We start from the raw sequence: 26,900 nt of genomic DNA, 5'->3' as shown, positions 1-26,900 counted from the left end.
TCAATAGAGAACAGAGACAGACTAATCAGTGCTACTTCTTCAGTATTCCAACAGCAGCCCCACTAAGTGACCCTTGAACAGCACCACTAAAGCAGTAAAACTGTTAGTACTGGAGCATTTTACCGCCCAGTCATGAAGTGTTTTCCTGTTTGAGAACATAAAAACACACTTAACGTCAAGGACACATAATCTGAACTATGCAAAGAGTATTTATTGTTTTAGTTTTCCCAAAGATCATTGTTTATTCCTTAGGAGAAATGCAGTTTTGACAAGCTTTTGCATTTTGAAGAAGACTTTTCCTTACATTTACCCTTTGTTTCTGGCACAGGGCCACAGCGGAAGAGCATTACCTAAACCTGGCTGGTGAGAGAGAACAGGACAGGAAGAATTTTCAGACTCTCAGTAATTACCTGCACCTTGTGTGAAAACTCCCAGACAGCCACCCCGAGTCTACCAGACGTACAAATAGGACCTGATTATGCAACCCTTATATTCCCTAATTCAAGAATATCTCAAAACACACACAAATGCATTTCTTCGTAACAATCCAAAAAGGAGTAAATTTCCCCAAAACAGACTTTCTCCTCCTATTTACAATTCAAAATACCCTAATGCAATGACTGTATAACAGTAACTGCTCGCATAAGCAATTCAATCCTATTTGTTTTATAACAACACCTTATCCACCCTTACACACAGAAGTTTTCCAGTGTTGTATTCACCTAATATCCAGTCAGCTTTTAAGGTGGGGGAAAACAAAAGAAATATCTGAACTCCTTAAACAGGACTCGAAAATGAAAGGGTATGATTTCAATTAAACCCCAAAGTCCAATTTCTGTTCAGGAATACCGTGTGACAGTCCAGGTAAGGCACAGTTTTTCTGAATTTGCAATTACAATATACGGTATCTTCTCTTCTTAAGTCTAAACTATAAGAAATGTGACCAAGGGTTCTAGGATTTGGCAAACCATTTACCTCAGCAGTACTGTGTAATATTGAAGGGTGAGAAATATTTGGGTTTTCCACCTTCTTTGGAGCTGCAAAGCCTGGATGGCAACAAGCCAGCACAGAAACCACAGTCCTTGTTCAGTTTTCTTAATACGTGATGGGAATGACAGAACTTTCAGCTGCTGGCTTGTGCCTCTCTTTGGATCTGACAGAGCGCTGCCCACACACTGGCTGCCAAGACGTAACTAAAATGTACCCTAAAAGTAATGTTCTTTTAAGATCATTGTATGAGTTAAATACATTAGCCTTCCAGATTCAAAATATGTGGAGCTTGCAAGACCTAGAATACTATTTAAAAAGAATTCACACATATGTATCCCTGTAGTTATTTATGCCCTTTAAGCAGTGGTATAAAACTCACCAGCTATTCCAACTCTACCTGTGGCAGCTGTAGGTTTTTTCCTAACCTATCCCTTTGTTATTTGAAATTTTAACCTTTTCCTTTTTAAATTTTAGCCTAAAAAGTCACAAAGAATATAGAATTTAAGTAGCTTATGATCTCTTCGGTGCCTCTGAGCCTTTCTGTATTTCCCACACCTTCAGGCTCCTGCCAGAGCTATTGGATACTACATGTTGCTACAGATAATGTTCAGAACACAGGGCTAGTTGAACTATACAGCTCACAAGGGCTATCTCTGCACCCTAGGAGAACCAAACAGAAAAATTTCAGCATCTATCTTATTGTGTAGGATATCTAATTATACTGAGATGGCAAACTAAGATAATCTTTGATCAAATATTGGGTCATATAATCACAAAAAAATGTGAATTTTTAGTTGTTGATAATTTGTGAGTACAAATATCTGTACAACAGAGAAAGAAAAATACTGAAAAAGATTGCTAAAATGTAATACTTCCAGCTGGAAAAAAGAAAATTCCTAAGTCCCTGAATTAACAGGATAGTCACAGAATATAGGACCTAAACCAGCCTGCCAACCTAGATACACAATGAGATTCTGGCCTCACTGAATTTTTATGGAAAAGTATCTGCTGACTTGCATCAGGACATGGTTTCTCCTGTGAAGTATTGGCAGCACTTCCATCCTATTTGCATTTAGGAATCCTAATGTACCACTCCCTTGCATGATGGGGCTCTAGCTGGGTGAATACCTCCAGAATCACACCTGTAAATGTCTATGATGATGATGGATACCTTGTTCCACATTCCATACCCTTGTTCCACATTACGTGCTAGCTCAGTAGCCACTGATTGCATCGTCCCAGTGCCTGAATTCCTCTCCCAGCAGCATATCCATCTCACTCATGCAATGGTCAGCATGGAACACAGGGAACTGCAGCACAACTGGAGTCACAACGAACACAGAAATGCTACGTACAGACTCTTCCTGACACTGTCACATCCAATTTCCTTCCAATATTTCGTGGCCATCAAGCACATAATAAAACTAAAAGATCCCCAGAAGGATTTAGAAAGGATTTAAGGGCTATAAAGGTTTTTCTGATCAAAAAGTGGAAATCATTAAGTTCCTCTTCCCCCTCCCCTGCAATCCAAAGGAGCAGCCTTGTGCCTTCAGGATGCCCAATTTCAAATGTTGCTGACCTACTTTAAAGGCTTTGCACATGCATTAAAACTCCCTGGACAGTTCTGCTTTCACCCCTGCACAGAAGTTTCAATATCTTGAGAACTGAGCAGTCCCCACCGATTTTATGGATGATTAGTAGAGGTCCAAGGGTTTATGCATTAGCAGATCCTGTAGAAAGGAACTGATCATTCTTTTTCTTCTCTAAGAAGTTGAGAGGGATCTTGCACTACCTCAGGTTTTTCCCCCAGCCAAACACAGCTTAAACAAACAGATGCTTTCCTTGGCTTCAGCAAAGTATGAGGAGACCCTTTCTTATTCCAAACCAGTTTTCCTCTGAATGGTTCAGGCTTCCACCTGCAGATACCATGACATACTGTCTCATGGAGAAAGAAAACGATAATCTCAGTTTTCAGCCTAGCTAAAGGATTTACAGCTTACAAAGCTATATAAGGGAGTTCAATGATCACTAATTCTTCATCATTTTCGTTGTTCTATTCTTTAAAAAGTGTGGGGAAAGGCATTTTGTTTACACATCTTTGTGCTGAAAGATTCACAGCCACATCTGTCTTTGCGGGCTGAACTACTGAACTTAACAGGGAGGGCTGAAACCACCGCTGAGTCCCAGCTACTCCCTTCAGGATCCACACATCACAGCAAGATCCATCATACATCCCTTCAGGATCCATCAGCAGGAATTTCCCTGCTAACCACAGGCACAAAAACATGGAAAAATTCCTTAAGAGCAGAAAGTAATGCAAACACAAATGACGGTTAGTTTGGAAGAGAGTAAATGATTTTATGTATGTTCAACTCTGAACACACATTTACAGTGCTCTTTAGGACAAACTCAACCACATTAAAAAAATAATATAATGTTATACCTGTAAGAAAAATCAACCCAAAAGACAGTTAAATCTTATTTCAATTGTAATTTCTTGCTTATTTTTTTATATTACAGAACCATAGTGAACTGTCTTCAAACTTTATATCAAATAAACTGTTAGATATTATTAAAAAATTATAAACCAGCCAACTGCTGAGGATCACTTTGGAATGCTTTAACACATGCCAAGTACTGTTCTCTTTCTCTCATTAGAGAAACAAGCTCTGCTGTTCACAAAGTTCAGGTGGTTTACAGAGAAGAGGATATAATTGGAAGAGGATATAATTTCCAGAGGATATAATTTCCAGATAGAAGAGAGTGGCGGTCTGAAAAATAAAAGCTAAACACGATCCCAGTATGGGGAAACTGGAATAGTTTATTGAACACGAGAACACTATTTTAAAGGTATCTGAGGCTGGACATGTTAATGAAGGGGACGAGTTATGTTAATTATGGAATTACACAAGTTTTTACTGCAATTTCTAAATAGTTAATTTTTCTTCTCGTAGGATTACATGGGGGATAGAGGGATTACAGGGGTTTAGACATGGTTTGATACAATCATCTCAAAAGTCTTTTCTGATTTCTGCTGGAGCCAGGCTTGATCCATAAGGTAGAACTTTAACAGGTCTTGTGAGAAGGGTCCAGCTCCTTCAGATCACGAGGCTTTTGTCAGCCCCTGTTTTCCTTTGCTGAAAGCTGGGTTTGGGCTCCCACATCTGCCCCTTCTTTTTTTATTTTTCTAAAAAACAAAAAACTCAGAAAAAACTTTGATCAAACATTTGCCAATGCAAGACAAAATACAAGGGAATACAAATATTACCTTAAATGTTTTCTTTTAACTTATCATGCTAACTAAACATGAAATCTAAGCTTTGATTACTATTTTTTCTGCAACTTATCAATGCTTTGAAGTATCGGTTCCGACTGAGGTAATAACAAATTCTATAGTTGCATTTTAGAAGCAAAGGTGTTCTTAAATGGATCTAACAAGAAACATTGCAGTCTTACTTTTAATACCACAAGTGAAATTAATTTTAGCAAGGAGGCTTCTTTTTTCAAGGCAATGTACAGCCTTTTACATACCTGAGATGGAAAGTAAGATTATGCAAAGGCATTGTGTGTCAGAATAGTTTGGGCCACAAGGTTTGGCACTATAAAGGCATGTGAAGGAATCATAGCTGTTTTAAGGCATTCTGCGTATTGCTACATAAATTATTTTTTTAAACTTAGCACTAACATTAAAAACATTTAACCAATCAAAAAGACTATCAGACATTTTTGGATATAGAAAAGTAAACAAGGAACAAAATGCAAGAAGGAAAAATTCCCAACAATGCTAAACTAAATAACCTTGGATTAATATAGAACTTGTTTAAACAACTTAACTTATTCCCATTATTTCTTATTAGAAATTACTCTTATAAAATCTTATTTAAGCTATCCTCTAAAGATCCTATTGACTTATAGGCAATTGATTTTGAACCAAACTTAATAACTTGATGACTTCAGGGTTTGTGTGCTCCTGATTTTTACTGAAAGTGTTTTTTAGTGTTTGTTTTTGAAAACTTTTATTTAACCTAAAACATCTCTGCAAATGAAATTCTATTCAACTCAGGGTGATATGTTTTCTGTTTTTTATCTAAGAGTGTTTGTGCATATGTGAGGTAATGCACATTTGTGTATAAATCAGAACATACTATGTATTCACATGCATGCATACATTCACACATTCATACTCGATGGCCATCGAACACACATCATACAAACATACCTTTGGGTTTCATTTTACAGTGTTTTTTGGTTAGGCATTGGCATTTTTTGTTTCTCACCCTTAGATTACTAATATAACTATGTTTTCTATTTGATGATAGTATAACCTGTAAAAACATAAGCATATTTTACTTCATGTTCAATTTAAATTTCAAATACATATAAACATTCCTATAGTTCAAGGATAAAATATATACTTCTTCTATTTTTAAGGCAAATATATGTCTTTCTGTGTTAATTTGGCTTTTGGACTTAGGGAAAACTGTTATTGCAAAAACTGAAAAATTTTCAAAAATACAGCTATGCATACATTTAAAAACTGTTTTGGCTATTACTTATGGAAGGGTATCTTCATTCAGCAAGGGTTCTTTGCTTCCTTCGCTTCCCCCCCCCTTTTTTCTTTCTTTTTTTTTTTTTTTGTTTGTTTGCGGGGTGTGGGGGGACAATCCATTGGTAGCGTTTTGTTCGCCTTATACTGTGAAACTGAAACAGGTTAATAAACAAAAAGGGTTTGCAAAAAAGATCAGTTCATAGTTCAGGCTGCAAAGAAAAAGGAAAAAATATCAAGGAAGGGGGTTTTTGCTGCTCTGATTACTGCTGAAGTCGGCAGCTTTGTGTCTGCCCCACTCCGTTTGTCTCCGGGGTCACTGTTCCTGGGTTTCTCTCGTGCTGTTGCTCCCGGGTTTCCGCTCGCTCCCTCCTTCGCTGACGGTCCCGCTCGGGCTCTTTCCTCCCTCGGACCTTTCCCGGAGCCTCTCAGGGACTCTGTGGGATTCTCTCCGCCGCCCACGCTCCATAGCCCCGGTTTTTGCGTACCTCGTGCGCTGCTTGTGTTTGTCTTTCCCGGTGCCTCTGTCGTTTCCGGGTTCCGTGTTCCTCCTGCCTTCTGAGTGGTTCCCGCTCGGGTCCCGCTGCTGCTTCCTCCGCCGCGGGTCTGTCGATCTCGTTGTTTGCTGGGGCGCCGGAGGCGGTGGCCCTTCTTCAGGGACCTGCTCTGGAGTGTTGACCTCGCGCCTCTGGTCGCTGCTTGGCTGCTGCTGCTGAGAGCGGTAGCGGGCGGTGACACAGGAACTTGCCGAGGCAGCGCGGCAGTTTGCTGGCGCTGGCTCGCACCCCGACCCTGCATGGGGTGGCTGCAGCGGCGGTGGCCATGGTTCTGTCTCACACGGCTCTCTCTGGGCAGCGTGTGTCGGGCTGCAATGTGCTTGTGCGCTCAGCTCGGCGGCTGGGGCCCGTCCCGGGCAGCAGCTGCTGAGGTTTTTTCGGGCGGCTGCCGAGTCCCTCAAGCGCGTACCAAGAAGGTTGGTAACGTTCAGTTCTGACATGTGACGCTGGGCCCACAGCAACAGGTTCTGCAAGGGCTGTTCGTCAATTTTCGCGCTATGCTGCTTAAGCTCGCGTTTTAAGATTAAATAAATGTGGTTTTGTTCAGAAGATATTTGAGTCCCCATTGTACCCTACTTATCGTTACAAAGTCTTTAAAATAATTACCCAATCCGGAGTTCGTAGTCAGCTCGCTCAGCAGTTCCCGCCTGCTGAGGACAAGTTTCCGTGCATGTCTTCCGCTTTCTCTCAGTTCTGACTACGCACACACCACCGAAACACAAGGAGTGCTGCTTCCCTTGGTCCAGCCAGCCGATGGCTGAGGAATCTTCTAAATGTTAGAAGGTTCTCAGCCCCACGGTTGTGGTGACATTAGTGGCGGTCTGAAAAATAAAAGCTAAACACGATCCCAGTATGGGGAAACTGGAATAGTTTATTGAACACGAGAACACTATTTTAAAGGTATCTGAGGCTGGACATGTTAATGAAGGGGACGAGTTATGTTAATTATGGAATTACACAAGTTTTTACTGCAATTTCTAAATAGTTAATTTTTCTTCTAGTAGGATTACATGGGGGATAGAGGGATTACAGGGGTTTAGACATGGTTTGATACAATCATCTCAAAAGTCTTTTCTGATTTCTGCTGGAGCCAGGCTTGATCCATAAGGTAGAACTTTAACAGGTCTTGTGAGAAAGGTCCAGCTCCTTCAGATCACGAGGTTTTTGTCAGCCCCTGTTTTCCTTTGCTGAAAGCTGGGTTTGGGCTCCCACAGAAGAGGATATAATGGAAGAGGATATAATTTCCAGATATCCTCTACAGAATGAAAAAATGATTTTGTAATACTAAGTAAACAATGGAGCTATACATTAATAATGTGCTTAAGTGCCAAAAACTGACAATGTAAAAACAGTACAGTAGAACTGAGCAATGACAGCTTTGTGAATTCTTGGGGTACTTCCTAAAGGATGTGAGAATGAATATTTTAAAAGTGCTCAGGGCATCATCACCTCTGACTATGAGACAAATCACAACACACATCTAAACAGAGTGTATTACAATTTATAACTTGTGCAGACTTTTTGTGATTTAAATTTTCAACAGGCTGAAAAGAAAACCTTGAAAACAAGCAGTTCTGCAAAATCCCTAAATACAGGGATCCTATTTTGCTGCTGTGCAAAGTAGTCTGCTTATCCTTCACCAGGAGCACCACCCAGCAGAGTCCAGGGATGAGGAAGGCAGGATTTTTAACCTAGTTCTGACTGCGTGCTCATGTGCTCTTCTGGGTAACCATGGGAGGAGGCAGACCCAGAACTTTGTGCAAAAGTATTTACACAATCATTACTTGCATAAATACAACTTATATCCCTTGATGTCTGTGGATTTTCCTATTAGACATTTCTTACTCATCCTTTATATTGCTTTATAGCTCTGAATCTCTCCTAGACATCTAAACCAGATTTTTACACCTTTGATATGAAATGAGCACCAATGTCAGGAAAGAGCTCCAGAGACAGGGTTTAATCCTTAGCTGGAATAAAGTAACACATCTCTAGCCATTAACAAAACTATATATATTTACTTCTGTTCAGACACTGCTGTAGAACCCTTTCCCAATCCTTCCCTGTTCTGAAAATGCTCAGTGCCTTCCTTGCCACCAAACCGGCAGTTCACACCTTTTCCTTGGCAGTCAGAAACCATACCCTCATTAGTATTTTTGAAATCAACTCCTCCTGTTTAATCCAGGCTATCTGGCAGCAAAAATAGCAGTTGGATTGAACAACTGGGCAAGCTGACAGCACAGGGCGAAAGATTCAGATCTCCAAGAAGCAGTGAGGTGACAGGGATCAGGAATATCCTGGAGGGGGGAAGACGAGAATATAAAAAAGTTCTGGCATGAACTCTACAGGAACCTTTAGCCCATATTCTTTCCTTTTCTGTTTAGGACTTTGTATAAATGAATTTAAATGTTCACTGTGACCATGAAATCAGTGTGCTAACCATCAGGCTGAAAAATCTATTGCTGTGTCCCAGTCCTGATGTAAGTATCTCTCCACCCTCAGTAGTCTACTATATTTCAATTAGTTTCTTCCTATTACTGTATCTCCTCAAATCACTTTCTGTAATTTCTCCTGTCAGTTTAGTGTTGATGTTTTAAAAATATCTGTAGACGTTGCACTGATGTGCCATACAAAAAATCTCCAAAACACAGTATATGAATATGTTTGCTAAGCTTCATCATTTCTGGCCACGTGCTGAAATGCTGCTGCTCGAGCACAGATTCCTCTGAAGCCCAACAGGAGCATTTCTCATGTAAGAAATTCTTAACCAGGCCATTTGTGAATTAAAATGGCCAGTAGTAAACCTTTTAAGTTCCCACTTATTATAATTGCTTGTTCCTACTAGCCCAATTGAAATTGATATGGTAATAACTAATTTAATTTGTATTGAAGTATTTGTATTTAATTTAATTTGTACTGAACTGCCTTTCATTCTTTGGTAATGAAAATATGGGGGATGGGAAAGGGGGAAGGGGAATAGGGCAGGCACAAGGGAAAGAGTTCTTTGGATCTTTCCATTGAAATATTCCACATCTCTTCTGATCACCAGCTCTGTGATCATGTACTAAAAGCCACTGCATGTTGCAGGTTCCTTTGGCCTCCCTCAATAGTCACATCACTACTGCAGATGTGCAACAGGCACAGATTTTGCCTAATGCACAAATAAGATGGTGTCCTAAAGTTAATGCGAATTTACAGGCCAAAACTGCCACAGATCCACACTCTTAGGTGCGTGACATTGCCTCCAGAGGTCCTTCAAGGAAGTGCTGCCAAACAGGGGCAGAACAGGAAAGGGTGATTCCTTTTCAGGCAACAAAGGCCCCTGAAGTTCTCATGAGCACAGTGGTCCTGACACACATTTTCATGAGCAAACAACACTTCCATTAATGTCCTAAAGGCCTTTGTTGAACTTAAGCATAAAATGATGTGGACGTGGCTGTAACATCTTAAGATCTGTGTTCAAAGAGCCGAAATGCTGATGATAATCTCAGCAGAACATCAAAATAGCAAGCCCTGAGGTTGATGCAGCCAGGGGAAATGTAACTAGCAGTTTCCAAAAACCATACAGTTTGCATAGTAGTTTCTTCTCCACGTTTCTTGGCATGGAAAATGTTCCAGTTCTGAGAGGGGAAAAATTAACTACCAGGTCATTTCCAATGGTAGCAGCTTGTTTTCAAGAAACCCATACCAGAACCCCTGTATTAATTGGTTTGAGGCATGAGCATCAATAACGGGGAATATTTCTGTTTCAAATAATTTGCAGTAGATAGTTCACTTTTATTAAGTTGACACCAGCAACACTTTGTCTTTAAGACTGAAATAATATTCTTAGAGTTATTTAAAGCGCACATTTTGGGAACCACAAACAGTTGCTAAGGAGACAGACAGTAAGGTAAGAAAATGGGTTGCTATCATGGGGCTAATAAGTCACATTCACATTTAATTCAGAGCCCTTTCCTTTCTATCCTCAAGGGGAAAATCTGTTCCTATATAGAGTTATGAACATGTGTTTTTAATAAACTTAGGTACCTCAGAGCTTTTGGGATGGATCTTTATGTTTTCAGGCATTATGAGGTGTTATCTGAGAGAAGGTGGTGAGGAGAAGGTGTGACTGAGGGCAGGCTGTGGATCTGAACTGCACTGTGGCCCTGTTCAGCAAAGAAAATTACAGTTTCACTTGCTTTTGGAATATTTAAACTTATACCAACTACATGAGAATATGTTAGGAAACAGTGCCTGGAACTAGGATTTTCAATGGAGCTGGGTAGAGTTAAGTGAGTAAAAAAAGTGGATTTTGATTTTTGAAAATACATTTCATTAGCATTCTTTTCATTTATCTCTATTCTTGTTCATTACTAAGGCCCCCCAAATTAATCTGTAAGCTTTCATTATTACTGAGGAATCAGGAATCAGGTCTCCTTGGAACGACACAGAAATTCCCAGTCACCTGTTGTGTAAATATTTGCCTGTATTTCTGTATGTGAAACTAAAATCATTACATATTATTTAATTTGACTACTTCAGTGCCTTCACAGTTTTCAGTCACAAAAAACAGGGGTTATTTAACCTATCCTCTTTCCAGCTGTCTAAATTTATTTAAGTCATTCTGACATATCTGTATCTAATATGTTCTGAAATATCTCCAATGCTAGAGATTGCACAGCTTTTCCAGGCAACCTATTTTCATTCTTTCTGCTGCAAATAGTTTCTAATAAATCATTTGATCTTTCTTTTTCTTTTCTGAAATTCAAGCTTCTTTCTACTTATCCAGTTAATCATGGACAAAGAAAATATATTACATTATATGAAATTATGTCACAGGTTATTTTTCCCAAACATTTTCTGGTGCATATCTCTTTGTCATGACTTTTTGTTCTGTAATTGTCAATGCTAAACACTTTTGTTTTTAACATCGCAGATTTTAACATTAAAATGTAAAGCTTCAGATTTGACAATTCTGCCTAAGCATTGAGGAAAAAAATACCTTTTTTCACTGTATAAGCATATATGCATTTAAGTAAAGTAACATTACACCAAAGCCAAACGTAATTGGTAAATTAAACTCTGTATGTAAGAGCTGAAAACATGTCTAAATAAGCTTGTGAGACATTCTTTCGAAATAACTGTGCTGTAATGTAATGATATCTCTTCAAGTAAATGCAACACTAGTAATTATAATATGCATATAAAGCTTCATTTTCTGTAAATGCTCATAGCTCAGGGGTTTTTTGCCTAGGAAAACTTTTTTTTATTATTTCAACTACAAATCCTCTGGTTTTTTTGTTTGTTTGTTTGTTTTTTTAACCTGGATTCATGGCATAACCACAGTGATTGACAAACTAGTTCCATGTGGATGTGGCCAAGCGAGAACCAGGAAAACATGTCACCAGTAGCCAGTTTCCCTCCTGATAGAATTGCACATCACAAGAAATTCTGTACCATCACAGAAACAAATTTTACACTAACATAATTGTATAATTAGTGCTCATCTTAGCATAAAAAAAAATTCTATTTATATATTATATTATTTAGAATCTTTTTATAACTATTCAGCATTTCTCAAAAATGTATGGATTTTGCATAAAGCCCTTCTAAGTCATAACTCTGCCCCAGACTGACTTATTAAAAGTTCAGGCAATATTACTCAGGCATTTATAAGACAGCCGAGGAAAGTAATTTCTGCCTCCACCCCCACATCCCAAAGATAAAAAATTGCTGACTGTACATGAAATGCCTTCTTATTCTCACCTTGTTGAACAAAGAAGCTTTTCCTTTCTGTCATAGCCATTTTTTTCCCATCTTCTCCAACAGGACATTATCAGTATATCTCTGTTAGGGCAGAACAAAGAGCAAATACATGGACTGGACAAAAAGTTCAGAAAACTCTCTGAAGGCTACAGTTTAAAAGGCAGGAAGAGTAGGAGTGTCATTAAAAATCCTCAGTGGGGCTGGCTTGAATACTCCTCAGGAGGAGGAAGAGACCAGACTGAGGAGTCTGAAAAAAAGGATCCATCTTGAGGTGGGATGGAGATGGTGCAGAAGGAATGTAAAACTTGAAGGACACAGGCAGAGCTTCTTTATTCCTTGTACAAATTCCCTTCACAGCTTGTAACTTGGCATACATGTACTATCAGACTGCAAACGGAGAAGGAGATACATTGGTATCGTAATTGTGGAAGCTTATGGCTTTTGAGTATTTGATTTGCAGCCTAAGCAACACTGGTTTCCGTATTTATGTACAGCTGTAATCAAATGCTAAGTAAGTATTTTGTTCAGCCATGCTTTCCAGTCTTATTAATCAGCTACAAATAATTCTAGAAGAGTTTTTGTATAATGTAAAGAAATTGTGTAACTCATGGCAAAGTTTTTTCAGCATCTTACACGGCTTAAATGACTTCTCACCAACAAGCCATAAGGTGCATATTACACTGTACTTCAGTCGCAGTTTTGGTTGTGCAAAGTGTCTGGCAAATATTTGTTAACAGCCAATAATTACTTCACAGCATTCTTACTTCACAGGTTTACAGACCACTGACTTCCAGGGAAAAGGACTACCTTTGGACATTCACTCGCCAAGAGTATTTTGGGAAGATAGAGCCAGTACAGGCACAGCTGTAACAGTCATTTAACAAGTCCCACAAATGCAGGGACCTGCCAGAAGCTGTGTATGGAGCTGAGAAATGTAACTGGGAGGACAGAGAGAAAAAATATGCACGTCAGACAAGCCCTATGTGTTCCAAAAACCTTTTTTTATGGCTATCAGTTCTGATACCTGTGACCAAACAGCTGCCACAGAACGTTGATTTGACCGATGTTTACTTCCATAGGTTAATGTTTTAGCTGTATTTCACATCAAAATGTTTTACATTAATTTATGTGAATCCTCTAATAAACTAATTTAAGGGACTCTCTGTGGTGTTGTTGTGTTACAAGCTTCTCTCTTTTGATTCTTAGAATATTAATTGGCAGCTGCATACACTGGTATGACTGACAAGTTTGGAACTGCTAGACAGAAGGAGTAACTGTTTTGAATTATTTCCTTGGGCTTTACAGATCAGCTTTTATCCACTGCAATCAATTGTACACTCAATGTGGTCCATGTCCACGGTACAGAAAAGGGAAAGCATGAAGTGTTTTTATTGCAATTCACTTAATTGCTTCTATATTTGAATGTTATGGGAGGCTCAGCAGGAGGAATGGGAAGAAAAGTATTCTGCAGTCAAAACACATTCCCCTAAGTAGTAGTGATCTTTTAAACTATACAGGACCAATTTTCCAAATCCCTCAATCCCCTCCTCTGTACTAGGTTAGCACGTGCTGATACTGTCCTATTGTTTGCAAAAATGAGCATGGATGAATATGAACACTATCCATTACAACTCCTGGGTTGTAAAGATTTACAACACAAGCAACGCCAGTGAGAAATTCTATTATTCTACAAAGTTGAAACCAAAATAAATCATAACCTTCAGTGTAAGGAAGCAAACATAATTCACACAACTAGCTCTGTTATGGGAATAAAATCTTGGAGTTGAGATTATAATCCACAAAAGATTTGTTCTACCTAATTCCTGGGAGAACGCTACACAACGTATTTATGCCCTCTTCTAAGAGATTCAGATCAGGCTAGTAAGCCTCTGTTCCACTTTGGTTTTAACATCACTAAAAAATAAAGGCTTTGAAATCAGACTTTAGAGGACAGTAGGTTTTCAAAACTAAGTAGATTTTTAAGATTAGTCCCTGTCTGTGCAGTCAACAAGTTGTTGTTTTGGTTTTGTTTTTTGTTTTCACAGAAATGAAAGTCTAAATAAAAGCATTCCAATGAATACTCATCTAACAGTTGCACCTCCAAAGATGGCCATTGATTTGGAGAATAGGTGGTGTATATGCTTAAAGAACAGCCATCAAACCATAAAACAGAGACTACTGGGAAACTGATACACAGGGACTTTACAGAATACAGAAGTATCTGAAACACAAGGGAAAAAACGTAGAACTAATACAACTCAAGTCTTGCAAGTCTGAGAAAAATTTCAAAGAATGTGGAAGTAGCCCTGAGAAAATCAGAAAGTCCATCATCAAGAAAATGCTGAAAATCAGCTCTGTGGAAATGGAGAAAAAAGGGAAGGGAGTAGTAAAACAAAATAGGAACGGTGGCAAATATCTGATTCTGCAACCAGATCCCCTTGAGGTCTTTGTGCCTGGTTTAATTCTGTGCTCCATTCCACGCTTACCACAGCACTGATTTCATGCTTCCGCCCATCTGCAGGATCAGTGTAATTTAAGTATGGGGCTGGTCCAACCCAGCCTTTGCCATTTGCCTTTGCAAACTCCATCACTGCTTTTCAGGGCTTTTCAGTGGCTTTCTATTCTTATATTCCTAAAGAACGCAGTAAATGTATGTTTACAAAAGCCTTGTGAAGTATTTTAGAGAAATGGGCATTGTTATTTAAGACTAATGATTTTATGTCAATTTTAGATTTGATTCACTGTCATTTTTAAAGTTATTATTAATATTATCATGCTTTATTGCCACCATGGCTGTGACCTTTGAATGTCTCTGGGCCTTGTTACATTAGGTCTCAGAAGCATATAGTGGAAATTTAGTCTTTACTACACAGATTGTAGCAAATCAGATGCTATCGCATAGATACCATACATTGAGGTCAGGTACTTAAAAAAAAAAAAAATCAAAAAAAACCCAACACAAAAACTCCACAACGAAACACAAAAACCCCCTCCCAAAACTCAACAACACCCCAAACCCCAAAATAACTGGAGTTAAAAATAAAAAAGTGAAAAATTTAACAGTGGATGAAAACATTCCAGAGAAAATGAATCCACATGTAGGGAGTTTTGTAAGCTATTTTAAGAAATAAAAAGACACAAGTTTCTCTACTTACAAACAGATGACATGAAAAACAATGAATTATTTATATCTCACAGCAAAGGTATTTCTAATCTTATTAGCAATGGAAATATCCTTTTGGAGATCATAACTTATTTACAAGTACAGCAGTGTGAAAATAGCAAAGTTGTATACATGCAAAAATAATATTTTGCAGAACAGGTGGGAAAAAAGCATTAGAAAGCCTGTTTTGTGTTTTCTTCTTGCAGCTAGAGATGCAAGAATTTACCTGTAGTGCACATACAAGGAAAACTAAACAATTCAGTGGTATGGATGTTAGAAAAAGAAGAGGAAATTAATTTATTCGACTTTCCTCTCACAAATCAAATGGGAAAAAAATTCTTACTGTTTTGTCACAACTTTAAGTCTTGTTAGTTTTTTAAACAACATTCTGTCACTTATGTTCAAAAACTGCTATTTTTTCCAGTATCAACTGTTCACTTCAGCAGGAGCGAGGAGCCACCACAGAACAAGAATTTAGGACAGAAGACTTCATTCAGGTGTAGACAGTTTAACATTGTGATCCACATTTACTGTCCTTTGATCAGCCATTAAAAATCCCCAGGAAAACCCCAAACCAGGTTGTAAATACTGAGCAATTGAGATAAAAATGGGAAGTTCCCCACCTCAGTGCGGGTCAGTGAACCCTACACACCAGCAAAGGGACTGCAGATCGCTCAGGGCTCCAGAGCTCTCTCGGAATAGTTATTGCCACTCACTTCTGATCTATAAAATATCAGACTTCAAGCATCTTAAATGTATTTCACACCCAGTTAAGAGCCTGTTGATTTCGATAATGTTTTAAAGACCATTAAAGGTTCCTAGTTTTTCTCTTCAGTGCCTCAGTTTTACCAATATAAAGTGGCTTGAGAATATTTAAGCACTTAGCATTATCTTAGGGCTTTCAAGGAAGAAATACTAATTAAAATACAGCTAATAAAGCTGTCTTAGGTTTGGCTCTTATGTAGGCCCTGTTCTCACAGTGTAATAAATCTGGCCTAAAAGCATGTTACCCACACAAAGCTTTGACTACTCAGAATTTAATCAGAGAATGTACTTCTTATGGAGACACTACTAAGTGCATCTGACATTTTAATTTCCGATTTTTCTCCCTGCATTACCTTTAGATTGGTCCTCTTATTCTCTTCGAAGAAAAAGGACAAAAGTCCTGTAAAATTTCAAGGCAATCGGTGAAGTGACCTAAAAATGTTGATTGACTATTTTTTTCCATTTTGAAATATTCAGTCTATAATGGACTTGCTTACCTTCTTTATAGCAGAAAAGCTTTGATTCAGAATTGTTCTTCAGCTGGGGAAAACGGGAGAGAACTTCTCCATGACAGAGGGACCCAAATCAAACATGTACACAAATTGCCATGAAACCCTAGTTTTAGTTGACTACTTGCCATGAAAGGTTCCTGCCTGAGAAGTAGTGGAAGAAGGAATTTTTTTCTCAAATATATATGCCACATTTCATGTATACCAGGATGTGCACAAAATATGGATGGACTGTGGAAAACATCCCTACTCTTTATTGCCATTTCTTGTCCAAAATGCCACTAATAATACACAGTTTCCCTTCTTTTTGTATGTATAGTTATGGGATGTCATTTTAATAGTCCATTGCATATAAAGCTAAAAAGTGTTGGGAAAAAATAAAGCACTATTTCTATTCTGGACCTGTACGTGATACACACAGGGGTCAAATTAGTCTAATTAAGAATAGAATGAGACATCCCATAATTGCCATTTAACTGAAACCTCAGTAAAAATACCACCTTACATCCAGTTTTCGCCCAGCACAGCAGGATAACCATCTGTTCTGAGGTCTTCTTTGCTGTCATGGAACACAAGCAGTTGGGGTAGAAGAACACAGGGTTTTTTTTTTATAGCATAATGTATATGGAACAATTGAACTACGAAATCCAAACAAAAATGTATAACTCAATCATAATGTGCCTGGAATTTCTTTCATGGAATAGCACTCACTAAGAGCAATAAAAAAGTGGAACCTAAAATTGGATGTATGTGTATAGGAGAAAACTTTTCCAATGCATGTATTTTTTAAAAATATGCGTATTTTAAACCACATTTAAGATATAGGCATGAGAAATAATAGCATTCTTTGTGTGTGTAAATGCACCTTGCTGCTCAGTTAATGACAGGAAGTAGTGGAATACTCCACCTGCCCTTCTCCCATAGAAAACAACTTCTTAGATGCAAATGCTTTTCCAGAAAATCAAATTACTACAGAATATTGCATTTTGTAAATTATCACACATTATCTATTTATTTTTCTCATATTTCTGCGTGTTACTAATACTAATTTTAAAAACAGCTTTTGCTTTTTAGCTTATAATACCTGGTAATATTCTGATGTGGTTTTCATTTCAATAGAAAAAATTGAAAACTGAAATAGAAATTGAGTTTTCCTACTTAAAACACTGTTTAGCTAATCCTGGAAGAAAAAATTAGTTGCCTTACTTGTATGTATAAAACCATTTAAAAAACATATATTCCCCCAAAAACAGGTAGCTAACAAGAGCAAGACAAACACACTTTGTTATAAATAATGCTAACTCAAAATGAAAATACTCTACTGTTTCCACTTGTGATTTTTCTCTTGTAATTTCACCTAATACACCTCCTCATTACTATGTCTTTCACTGAAGTAATTTCTCCTAGCAATTCTATGACTATAATTATATTTTAACACAAGATAATGCCAGCCTAAGGAATGCAATCTCTTTTAATGACCATTTCCTGTATTTAGAACCACAGGCTTTGAGAATACTGAAACACACACTTTATTCTCACTGCAATGAATGGGATTTAAGCTTTGTAAGCAAGGGCTGGTTCAAAACATGCATAAAAACCCAATTTCTAAAAGCTGGAGCACGCTCCAATTCAAACTGTGTGCTGAACCTAAGGGGCAAGCAGGTTAAACAACACAGGAACACAGCAATAATTCAATATATGCTAAAAATAGGCCAGGAAGTTGACAACCACATTAACTCATGGTAAGTATACTTGAGAGAAACAGTTAAATGTTGAGCAAAACAATTGTAAGTAGTCGTTCCTTATTATTTTTTTGGAAAAAGATTAAAAAGACAGATTCCTAAAGGACTTGGTACTTTACCTAATAGCTCAATTTTTTTGATCCCACGTCATGTATTAAAACCCAAGCACACAGCACAGGCTTACCCAGTGCTCTCACCAGAAAGTACAGGTCTTTAAAAAAAAAATAGTTTCTGAACCTTCCACTAAAACAACAAGAACAAAACCAAGCTCCACCATCTGCTCCCATAATACGCTTTTTTCTCTTTTAACATTGGAATCAGCATAGAACCTTTTTGTAGGAAATCTGTGTTTAGTAGAATTGCCATCACCCCAAATATCTTTCACCATGGAATGTGAGCTGCTATGATCATAAATATATCGCTCCTACAACTATAAAGAAACATTTTCACTTAAAGCAATAAAGAGCACTGAGGATCCTACTCTGAATATTCCTGTGGTCCCTTTCACTCCTACAGTAAGAGCAGGCTGGGAGCACACTGAAAACTAGTTATGAATTGCAGCACAGTGATTTTCTCTACTGCCTCAGTTCCTTTGCTGGGTACACATATGGATGCACATTAAAATTTAAAAAAAAAAGTTGATTGTTTTGGGGAATTGTCAAAATTTAGGAAAAATTCCTGTAAGATGTAGGACATACAAAGAAACTCAATTCTTCTGCTTCGAAACTGTTACAAGCATGACTCAATTTATTGGGTTGGGACTTGTTATCTACCTAATAAAACCGACTCAATAATATATTACTTCTCATTAAAGGTATATAAGTGTTAAATGGAAGGAAAAAGTACTTTTGGATCATACAAAAATGAATATGAGTATGTAAGTCGGGAGGAGCTGGCATCTGCCTTCTAGGTTGTGTCTGCTAATTTGGTTACTGAATAGAGCCCAGAAAATAGCTTTTTAGGAGCATCTCCCCTCTCAGGACAGCACCAACCAGCCTCTTTCTCAGGACATCCTTCTTGGGGGTCAGTAAGGATATGAATCTCTAGTCACGCCTGTGGTTTTGACTCTCTCTATGGTCCTTGAGGTAATTTTTTGTTAGTCCTCTGTTGGTTCTTGTCTAGCAGCTCTCCTAAAGCTTCCCATATTTCTGCGCAGGCAAGGCCTCACAGTTGTATCCCCTCTCACTCCCACAGTCCCTAGGGATCCCTTGGGATTGGCTCCTCTGGTAGGTTCTCCCATCTGCAGGCAGCTATTACTGTGGCTGCTTACACTGCCTGTTCTGGGAGAATATCCCATCTCCATCCTCCTCCCACCTACGTGGACATCATCTGCACAGCTCAGAATCTCAGAACAGCCCAGGCTGGAAGGAACCTTGCCAAATCCTCTGGCAAAGGGCAGCCTGGATGAGATTATCTAGCACCTGGACAGTCCAGCAGTCAGCACATGCAGGACTGGCCCTCAAAGGGCCACCCTAGTACATCCTACATGGATGCTTCCTTCACATGTGTAAGGTTAAACTCCATACAAGCTGTCTCTGCCCAGAATTCAAGGCTCCTGTCCCCATAATACACCTCAATGTCCTTTAGAACCACTGGGTCTGTTCTTATCCAGTCAGCATTTTTAAAGTTTTTCAGTCAAATTAACAGGTTCCCTGAACATTTCATTAGCCCACAAATCAAGCTCTCCTTGCTGCCTGATGACAGCTGCTACTTCTGTTTCCACTGAATTCCTTTGGTACAGCTTTTGGCTTCACTTCAAGACCACACTCCCTGGTTCTCATTAGTTTTTGGATTAGGGACATCTCCAGCTCACTGCGCCATCACCATTGCTCCTTACACCTCATATTTTTAGCTCTTTCCTGAGACAGCTGCTGTTCTATCCTGTTAGCAGCACAGTTTTCTATCTTGGGGCTTTTATTCATTCACCTCTTGTCCGGTTTCTCGTAGTAGGGGAGTCATAAAGCATCTTCTCTGTCCTTCTCAGCAGCTCACCGTATGGTTTTGAATTCTCCAGACACCTTCCAGTTTGAGTGTGTGAGGTGAGAAGTTCTGAAATGATGGTATGGTTCTCAGCCTGAGTATGTCCTTCCCTCATCCCTTTCTTCTTTATGTCATCTTTTATTTTCATTTTTAGCAAGAACTGTGTGCTCCAGTATGTGCTGTGTTTTCACTTCATTTCTGAATATTGGCTAAAATCATTTACCTTTGAATGCGATGGGAATTACTTGGGGGATGTCTGAGTATTACACTGATAGACACACAAGGGTTAAGTGTCTGCCTGCAGATCAAGGTGAAGAGGCCTTGTAAGAGACAGTTTGTCTTTTTTTGCAGAATTTCTGAAGCCTTCCAGTTATGATATCCCACTCCACTGCCAGTAGCCTTTCTATCTCTGAAGGCCCTTCCTTATTAGAACATAAATGAATAATTAGGTTTCTCCAATTGCCTCTTCTGGAGCTCCAGTTTTATTAGGATGAAAATAGATCCTCATATTTAGGGTCCCTATTATTATTCTTCAACATGGCCCTGAAATATTTAGGCAGCCTATTTACAGATGATTACTCTATATTTGACAATCTTCTTTTATATATATGAACTGATGTAAATGAAGGCATTTTTATCTGGATTTTGAGATTTCTGGGACAACGGGCAGATACTAATTCACAGATGTGAATTCTCTACAAAATACACCTTTTTTCCTTTTTTTTTTTTTTTCCCAGCCTTATGTATTTGCAGTTAGCCCAATTCAGAAACTAGATGACGTGTACTCACAAAGATAACATTATTTACCTATTGGGATATTAAGCATAAATAGAGGAAAATCTTTACCTACTTTTCAATGCTCAGTAAAAGGAATATATATTTTGTTGAATATGTACAGAGTTTTATTTGGTTTAAACCCTTTAAATGACCATGCAGTGAATGGATAAACATACTGCAGTACGTGAAAGCTACATGAAATAAACTACGTTAAATTACTGAAGTGCTTCACTTTGATATCTTGTCACATCATGGCTGCAAAATCCATTTTGAAAAGCTGCTGATTACACTCAGAAGCATTACCTCCCGCACATCAGGAGACATCACTTATGTCCCACTGACATCTTCCCACACCAACCTGCTAATTACAAGAAAAACAGCAAGACTGAAGTATTTCTCTGGTATCTGCAAAAATCCCCCATTGCACTTGACATGAGAACGAGACAGTGAAAGGCAACTGATAACCTCTAATACATCTCCCAGGCCACTGATAGGCTTTCACACTAATAACCACTTAAACATTTTCAAAATGCTTCTGAACACTCTTACCATTTTTCAATGCATCAGTTACCACTAAGCAGTGATCGTTGCAGCCCTACGCAGCTAATTAGCTTCTATTTACATCTCTTCAGGATGAAACTTTTAAAAACACAATTTATATGTCAGAGACCTTATTAATATCACCTAAATGAACATTTGTCCACAGTAATTCTATTACAGGAAACAAATAAGCAAGCAAACCCCCAGACTGTTGCAAGCAGATAGACATGCTCATTAACCCTGACCCATTGCTGTGATTGTAGCAGTTTCCTGCAGCGATGAGCAGTGCAAGCAGCCCACACCTGCCATGGGTCAGGCAGGCAGCATGGCATCCCTGCCAGCCCAAAACAACAGTTACCACGAGAAATGGAAACTACCGTGAAATGCTGCTGATGGCACGAATGAGCTACCGCAGCTTTTGCTTCTGCATGAAAGGCGTGTTCTCCTGACTTTAACCAAAGTGAATGATGTCCTGACTAGTGGCAGTCCACAAATATTTGTCCTTTACTGAGCCCAGCCAGCAAGCTTGGTTCTAGCAAAAGGATGTGGGAACAGGAGGCTTCACCTCTGACTTCACCTCAGGCTTTTTAATTCCCACAATCTCTTCTACCACATCATGAACTGTGGATCATACAGATGACACTACAAATTATACTGTCTCTGAATTTACCATGAATTAATTTAAATTCTGGATTCATCACCCTCAAACGCAGATCGTGAAGGAGCTGACAAAAAGCATGTTAGAATGTGCATGTGCCCTCAAGGACACAACAGGCAAAGAGAGAAGCTAATACAGGAGAAATAAACTGAGGATTAGTTCATTACACTGGAGTGTGAGATGGTGGAAGGAAAGAGGAAGGAAGACAAGGTAGAACAAAGGGATAAAAGCAATTACCTCTGAAGTCATTCAAAGACAGCCAGAAGAGTCAATATGGGAAGACAGGGGAAGCTAAGAAAAACGGGAATGAAGAACCTGCAAAGGAAAGGTACCAGAAGGGACTCATCAGCACCAGAACTGTGGGGTCAGGTTGTCTTGACCCAGAAAATCTGCCACCAGAAAATCCAAGCTTTGGAGGAGATGGAATATAAGATGTGGACACTGAGAAAAAGTTGAAAAAAATTAAACATAGATTCCCCAAGACAGAAAAGATTAATGTGATTGTTATTTACAGTGGGAAAATTAATTTATTCCCAGGAGAACAGATCCAGAACAGCTTTACAAACACAAAGTCCAAAAACTTTGCTATACAAGGTTATATTGGAAGTACATTTGAATAAAATGTTCTGAGTAAACAAACACCTGAACTAAAGAAACCTGGGTTTGAGGCACTGGGAAAAGTAAGCACAAAACTAAGCTACCTATGAGAGGATCCTTTCCAGGATCTGTAGCCATCTAGTGCTATGGTTGGTTATGACAGCGATGCTTTTACATGAATGCTAAAATCTGTCATGTAAACTGTGACTGGTAGAACTATAGTACAGGGTGAGGTCTGCAAATATGAAGAAGGCATTTCTAACAGCAACTTTCTGGGCTTTTTAAAACAGTTTGTAGGAAGCAACGAGTTCCAGTTTGGTTTTTATTTAGCTACAGTAGAAAAGGGCTTTTAAGATGTTAGTGGGGGATGACAGAGGGGAAGAAAGAGAATAAGCCAGAAGAAAAATACCAGTTTTTGAATAAAAATCCTTGAGAGACAATACTAATAATTGCTTTGGCTTTGTGTTATGTGTCATAAAAACGAGGTCATATAAAACATATTTTCATGTGCTAATAATCAAAAAATATCCCCTACAGCTAACACAGAAATATTTCTTTCAAATGACGGTAAGAAAATTATGTACCCATAACAGATTTCACTTCTCAGGTCATTGACATTGACAGGATACCCCTGCTGAACAACAGATTATAAAGATCAAATTGATTTTTGCTAGGCATGCTACAACAACAGCAACTGCCATGGCACCTGTGGAGCCTGGAGAGCAGAGCACAGGCTGCCTGCAGCGAAGTCTGGGTTTAGATGTAGTAACACATAGTTCTCGTCATTTCTTCCTCTTTTCATTAAAAAATATTGAAATACGAAATTTCTCAATGACAAAAGAACAGTGGGTTTTGATCCAGAATAGCTGTAAGAAAGCAAAAAAAAAAAATGCTGTGTAATTTTCAGATATTATGTGCAAACTTCAGAGTTACAAAGTTGGGATTGATGTAATCCATGGCTGAGGGAGTTAAGGATTTGCAACAGCATATATAGAGAGAGAATGGTAAAGGAGAAAGCAAAGGTTTTAGAGCTTCAAAAGATGCCTGAGTCTGTGAAGATGCTCTCTGGTTCCAAAGAGTACCTTCACCCAGAGCTCTCCCTAGAGGCTGGAAACTGTCCCCCAGAAGGGTGTGAATTTTTGAATACTTAAACAGTATTTCTTCTGCTTCTAGAGGGAGGGAAATAAGGGATGAGTTTGTCATTTTACCTGAAATGAAAACAGACTGAGCAAGGGGACTTTCACTATAGAGCTGCAGTGCTGACATTTACGAGTTAGAATGTCTCTACAAGGCACTTCCAAAATCAGCTGAGTATTGCTGGAAAGCTACTCAATAGATCAACTACATGTATTTGGAACTGTGTTATAAAAATGCGTGAAAAATTTTATTATTAAGATCTGACACTAAATCTCTGTTTCTGCCATGTATTACAGCTTGACAGAGTTAAGACTTCGTGCTGATAAACAGGGGCCACTTTGATATTGCCCCTCCTAGAAACTAAAATTTTATTTTAAAGAGCAGAGGTTTATTGTGTTGCCTTCATGGGCTACTATGAAAATACACACCCCCTCCTCGTGAGATAGCTACAGATCTTCCTCTGAATCCTGATTCAGATCAAGCATAGCCTTTGTAAGGCAACACTCAGCATGCAGAAAGCAACTGTTCCAAGTGATGTAAGTGCTGTGTACTGAGATATGAACTGCATCAATTGATTTTGTTTAAAACAATGGAATTTTTAAGGATCTTCATAGTAAACTTATTTCATCTAACTTCTCCTATGTATTGCTGACTTCCAAGGCAAACACAGCATTATTGTTCTGTTATTTAGACCTACAGCTCCAAGGAAGAAATCTTGTGACCTTTTTGGGTACCACAGCAATTTTATTCCCAGCAGAAATTCTAGATTGAGATTGTCCTTCTTTTTGTGATGACCCTTTTCATTTTTGAATTATTTTTTTTCTTTTCTAGAATATTTAATGATATGATGACAGTACCTATACATTTCCCTAAAGGTTTGGCTTGAAACATTTTGCATTCCATCTCTATTGAAATGATTTACTGTTAGAATCAAAATATCCTCAGCCTCAATCTGGTGCTGCAGCCTAGTAATTTTTTCACACAGAAAATGTAATACCTCTTTGCTTATATCCAATGTGGCACTCAAAATCCTTTCAAGATGCTTTATGTACATAATACATATCAATATGTGGAATGTCTCTTTAATTTCTTGTGAAATTATATTCTGTTCTAAGTATTTTAATTTGGGGAACATTTTGGTTGGTTCAAAAGCAGTCAAGACATGATTTAACACTGGTCTGCATATTTACCATGCAAACACTACTGCACTGATATATCTTGAAACTCTGAATGCCTGTTATAACCTGGGTGATTGCAATGCTTTTTCTAGGGCACTTGGTATTATGCAGTTGTTGATACACTACATTTGGACAGCTCTAACTGCATTATTTTAAGATGATTCAACTGTCAATTTTTACACTGTCACAGTGTTAAGCTTTACTGCATATTGTTAAAGAGAGTCTCTTCTAGCAGTAGGGCTTTTTTTTTAACTGTCTTGCATTTTTACACATTTTTACATTAACTTGCTAGTGGAGTAATAATCCCTGCTATTTTTCATGTTGTTGTGATTAAAACTATTTTAAAACAATGTTGACTTAAAGAGTTGTCAAATTGCTGAGCCTATAGATTGGCTTTTCTAATGTGCTGTAGCTGATACTCCATTACTTGACGAAATGTAAATAGACCCAGCAAAAGAGGCATCCAAGGCTTGTTATTCCATGCTGACAATTTTCTCAGCTCTGCAAAAATCAACAGAGACACTACTATTGATATCAATTTCACGGGGACAAATATTTTTCTCCTAGGAAGCAACTGTGATGGATACTTGTGTACCTTGTATTTGTATTTTTTGCACTTTATATTTCACACTGCATAAAACTTCATTAAAGAAATCTCCATCCTTTCTTCAATAACGAACTGGGAAAGGTATTGGTTGAAGTCCTTTCCTCCCATCAGGGCCTCTCTGAAGGACATTGGGGACTACTCAAAAAGGCAGGACTGCAGAATGCCCTCCTCACCCCCACCAGAAACACAACTGGATTCAGGATAAAGTTGTTGCTCTTTGCCTTCCAGGGGGAATCACCTCCCTGGGGAATAACAGACTAAGCAGTGAGATATTGTCACGGGTAATGGGAGAAAAAGGACATGTTGTTTGGCATAAAGGAACCACAGCAGAAGGATTTTTGCATAAATGGGATGACCAGTAAGGAAGAAGCTTTGCCCATCACCAGCATATTCCTGAAATGGCAAGATGCTGGGAAGGAAAACCCTCTTGGGTTCAGATCACAGAGCAGGAAGAAGCCTGCAGGTTTCTGTGGCTGCACAGAAAGTACTCTGTTCTGAGAGTCCCCTTGTCAGCCAAAGTTAGCACAGACACACAAGGGATAACTTTAGCATCTAGAATGCTGTGCTGGATTAAAGACATGACACAAATTATCAAATCCTTTGGAATGCTGGCAAGGTCAGAGCAAGTAATGCCTTTTTATTAAATATCTCCCAATATAAGGATGATCGCAGCTCATGGAAAAAATAAGTCACTGTTAGAAGTCAATTCTAAGAGTACATTATGAAACCATATCATTTTAAAATAATCATATTTGAGATCGGCCTCAGAGTCTGTCAGAAGATGATGTTGGCTAAAACATTACAATGCAGACCTCTAAAAAACCAAATGATTTTATTTTCTTTTCTCCCATGTCATCTTTCTGCTCTCTGGAAATACATCTCTCTAATTGGAACATTTTTAATTAATATAGGATTCTCCAGGTCAAATATTTTCAAAATAAATGCATAAAGTTAGGTACTTAAATCTATATTACTAAACCAAAACAAAACTACCTTGACTTCAAAAGGAGCTACAAATGCATATTTGCAGTTCCCTTTATTTCCAGAAATGGGTCTGCTTTTCTGTCTTACCTGTGATTTAGAAGCTCAGATTCAGGTACTGACAAGGCATAATTTGACACATCAGAGATTTCTTCAGTGAATATGAAACCTGAAGTCCCAAATAAAACTGCTGCCTTGATTCACAATAGAATAGGCTAATTTGCCAAGAGATACACTACAGCTATTCTTCTGTTCTGATAAAATCAGAAGTATGTAACTTTTAGCAAAGTTGGAGAATACATTGGCATGAAAACAGTGCTTGCTACAGGCAATAATAATTTTACTTTTGGCAGGTTTACAGCAAAGCAAGTCAGTTACATTTTCACCTCAGGTGGTTTGTGGTATCAAAAAGGCAGTTCCTGCAG

At 38.4% G+C, this 26,900-nt stretch overlaps 2 long non-coding RNA genes across 4 annotated transcripts in view; one reads left to right on the top strand and one right to left on the bottom strand.

Moving 5' to 3' along the window:
* Positions 1-26,900, bottom strand: part of LOC116790564 — a 103,658-nt gene that overhangs the window by 4,194 nt on the left and 72,564 nt on the right. The gene's annotated exons all lie outside the window — the stretch shown is intronic.
* On the top strand, positions 10,191-11,936 carry LOC116790565. The gene is made up of 2 exons (XR_004358404.1): positions 10,191-10,367; positions 11,905-11,936. It is a non-coding gene; the product is annotated as an uncharacterized LOC116790565 (long non-coding RNA).

This window comes from Chiroxiphia lanceolata, chromosome 8, assembly GCF_009829145.1.
Source record: "Chiroxiphia lanceolata isolate bChiLan1 chromosome 8, bChiLan1.pri, whole genome shotgun sequence".
Lineage (NCBI taxonomy): Eukaryota > Metazoa > Chordata > Aves > Passeriformes > Pipridae > Chiroxiphia > Chiroxiphia lanceolata.
This window is presented reverse-complemented; position numbering and strand designations above follow the sequence as displayed.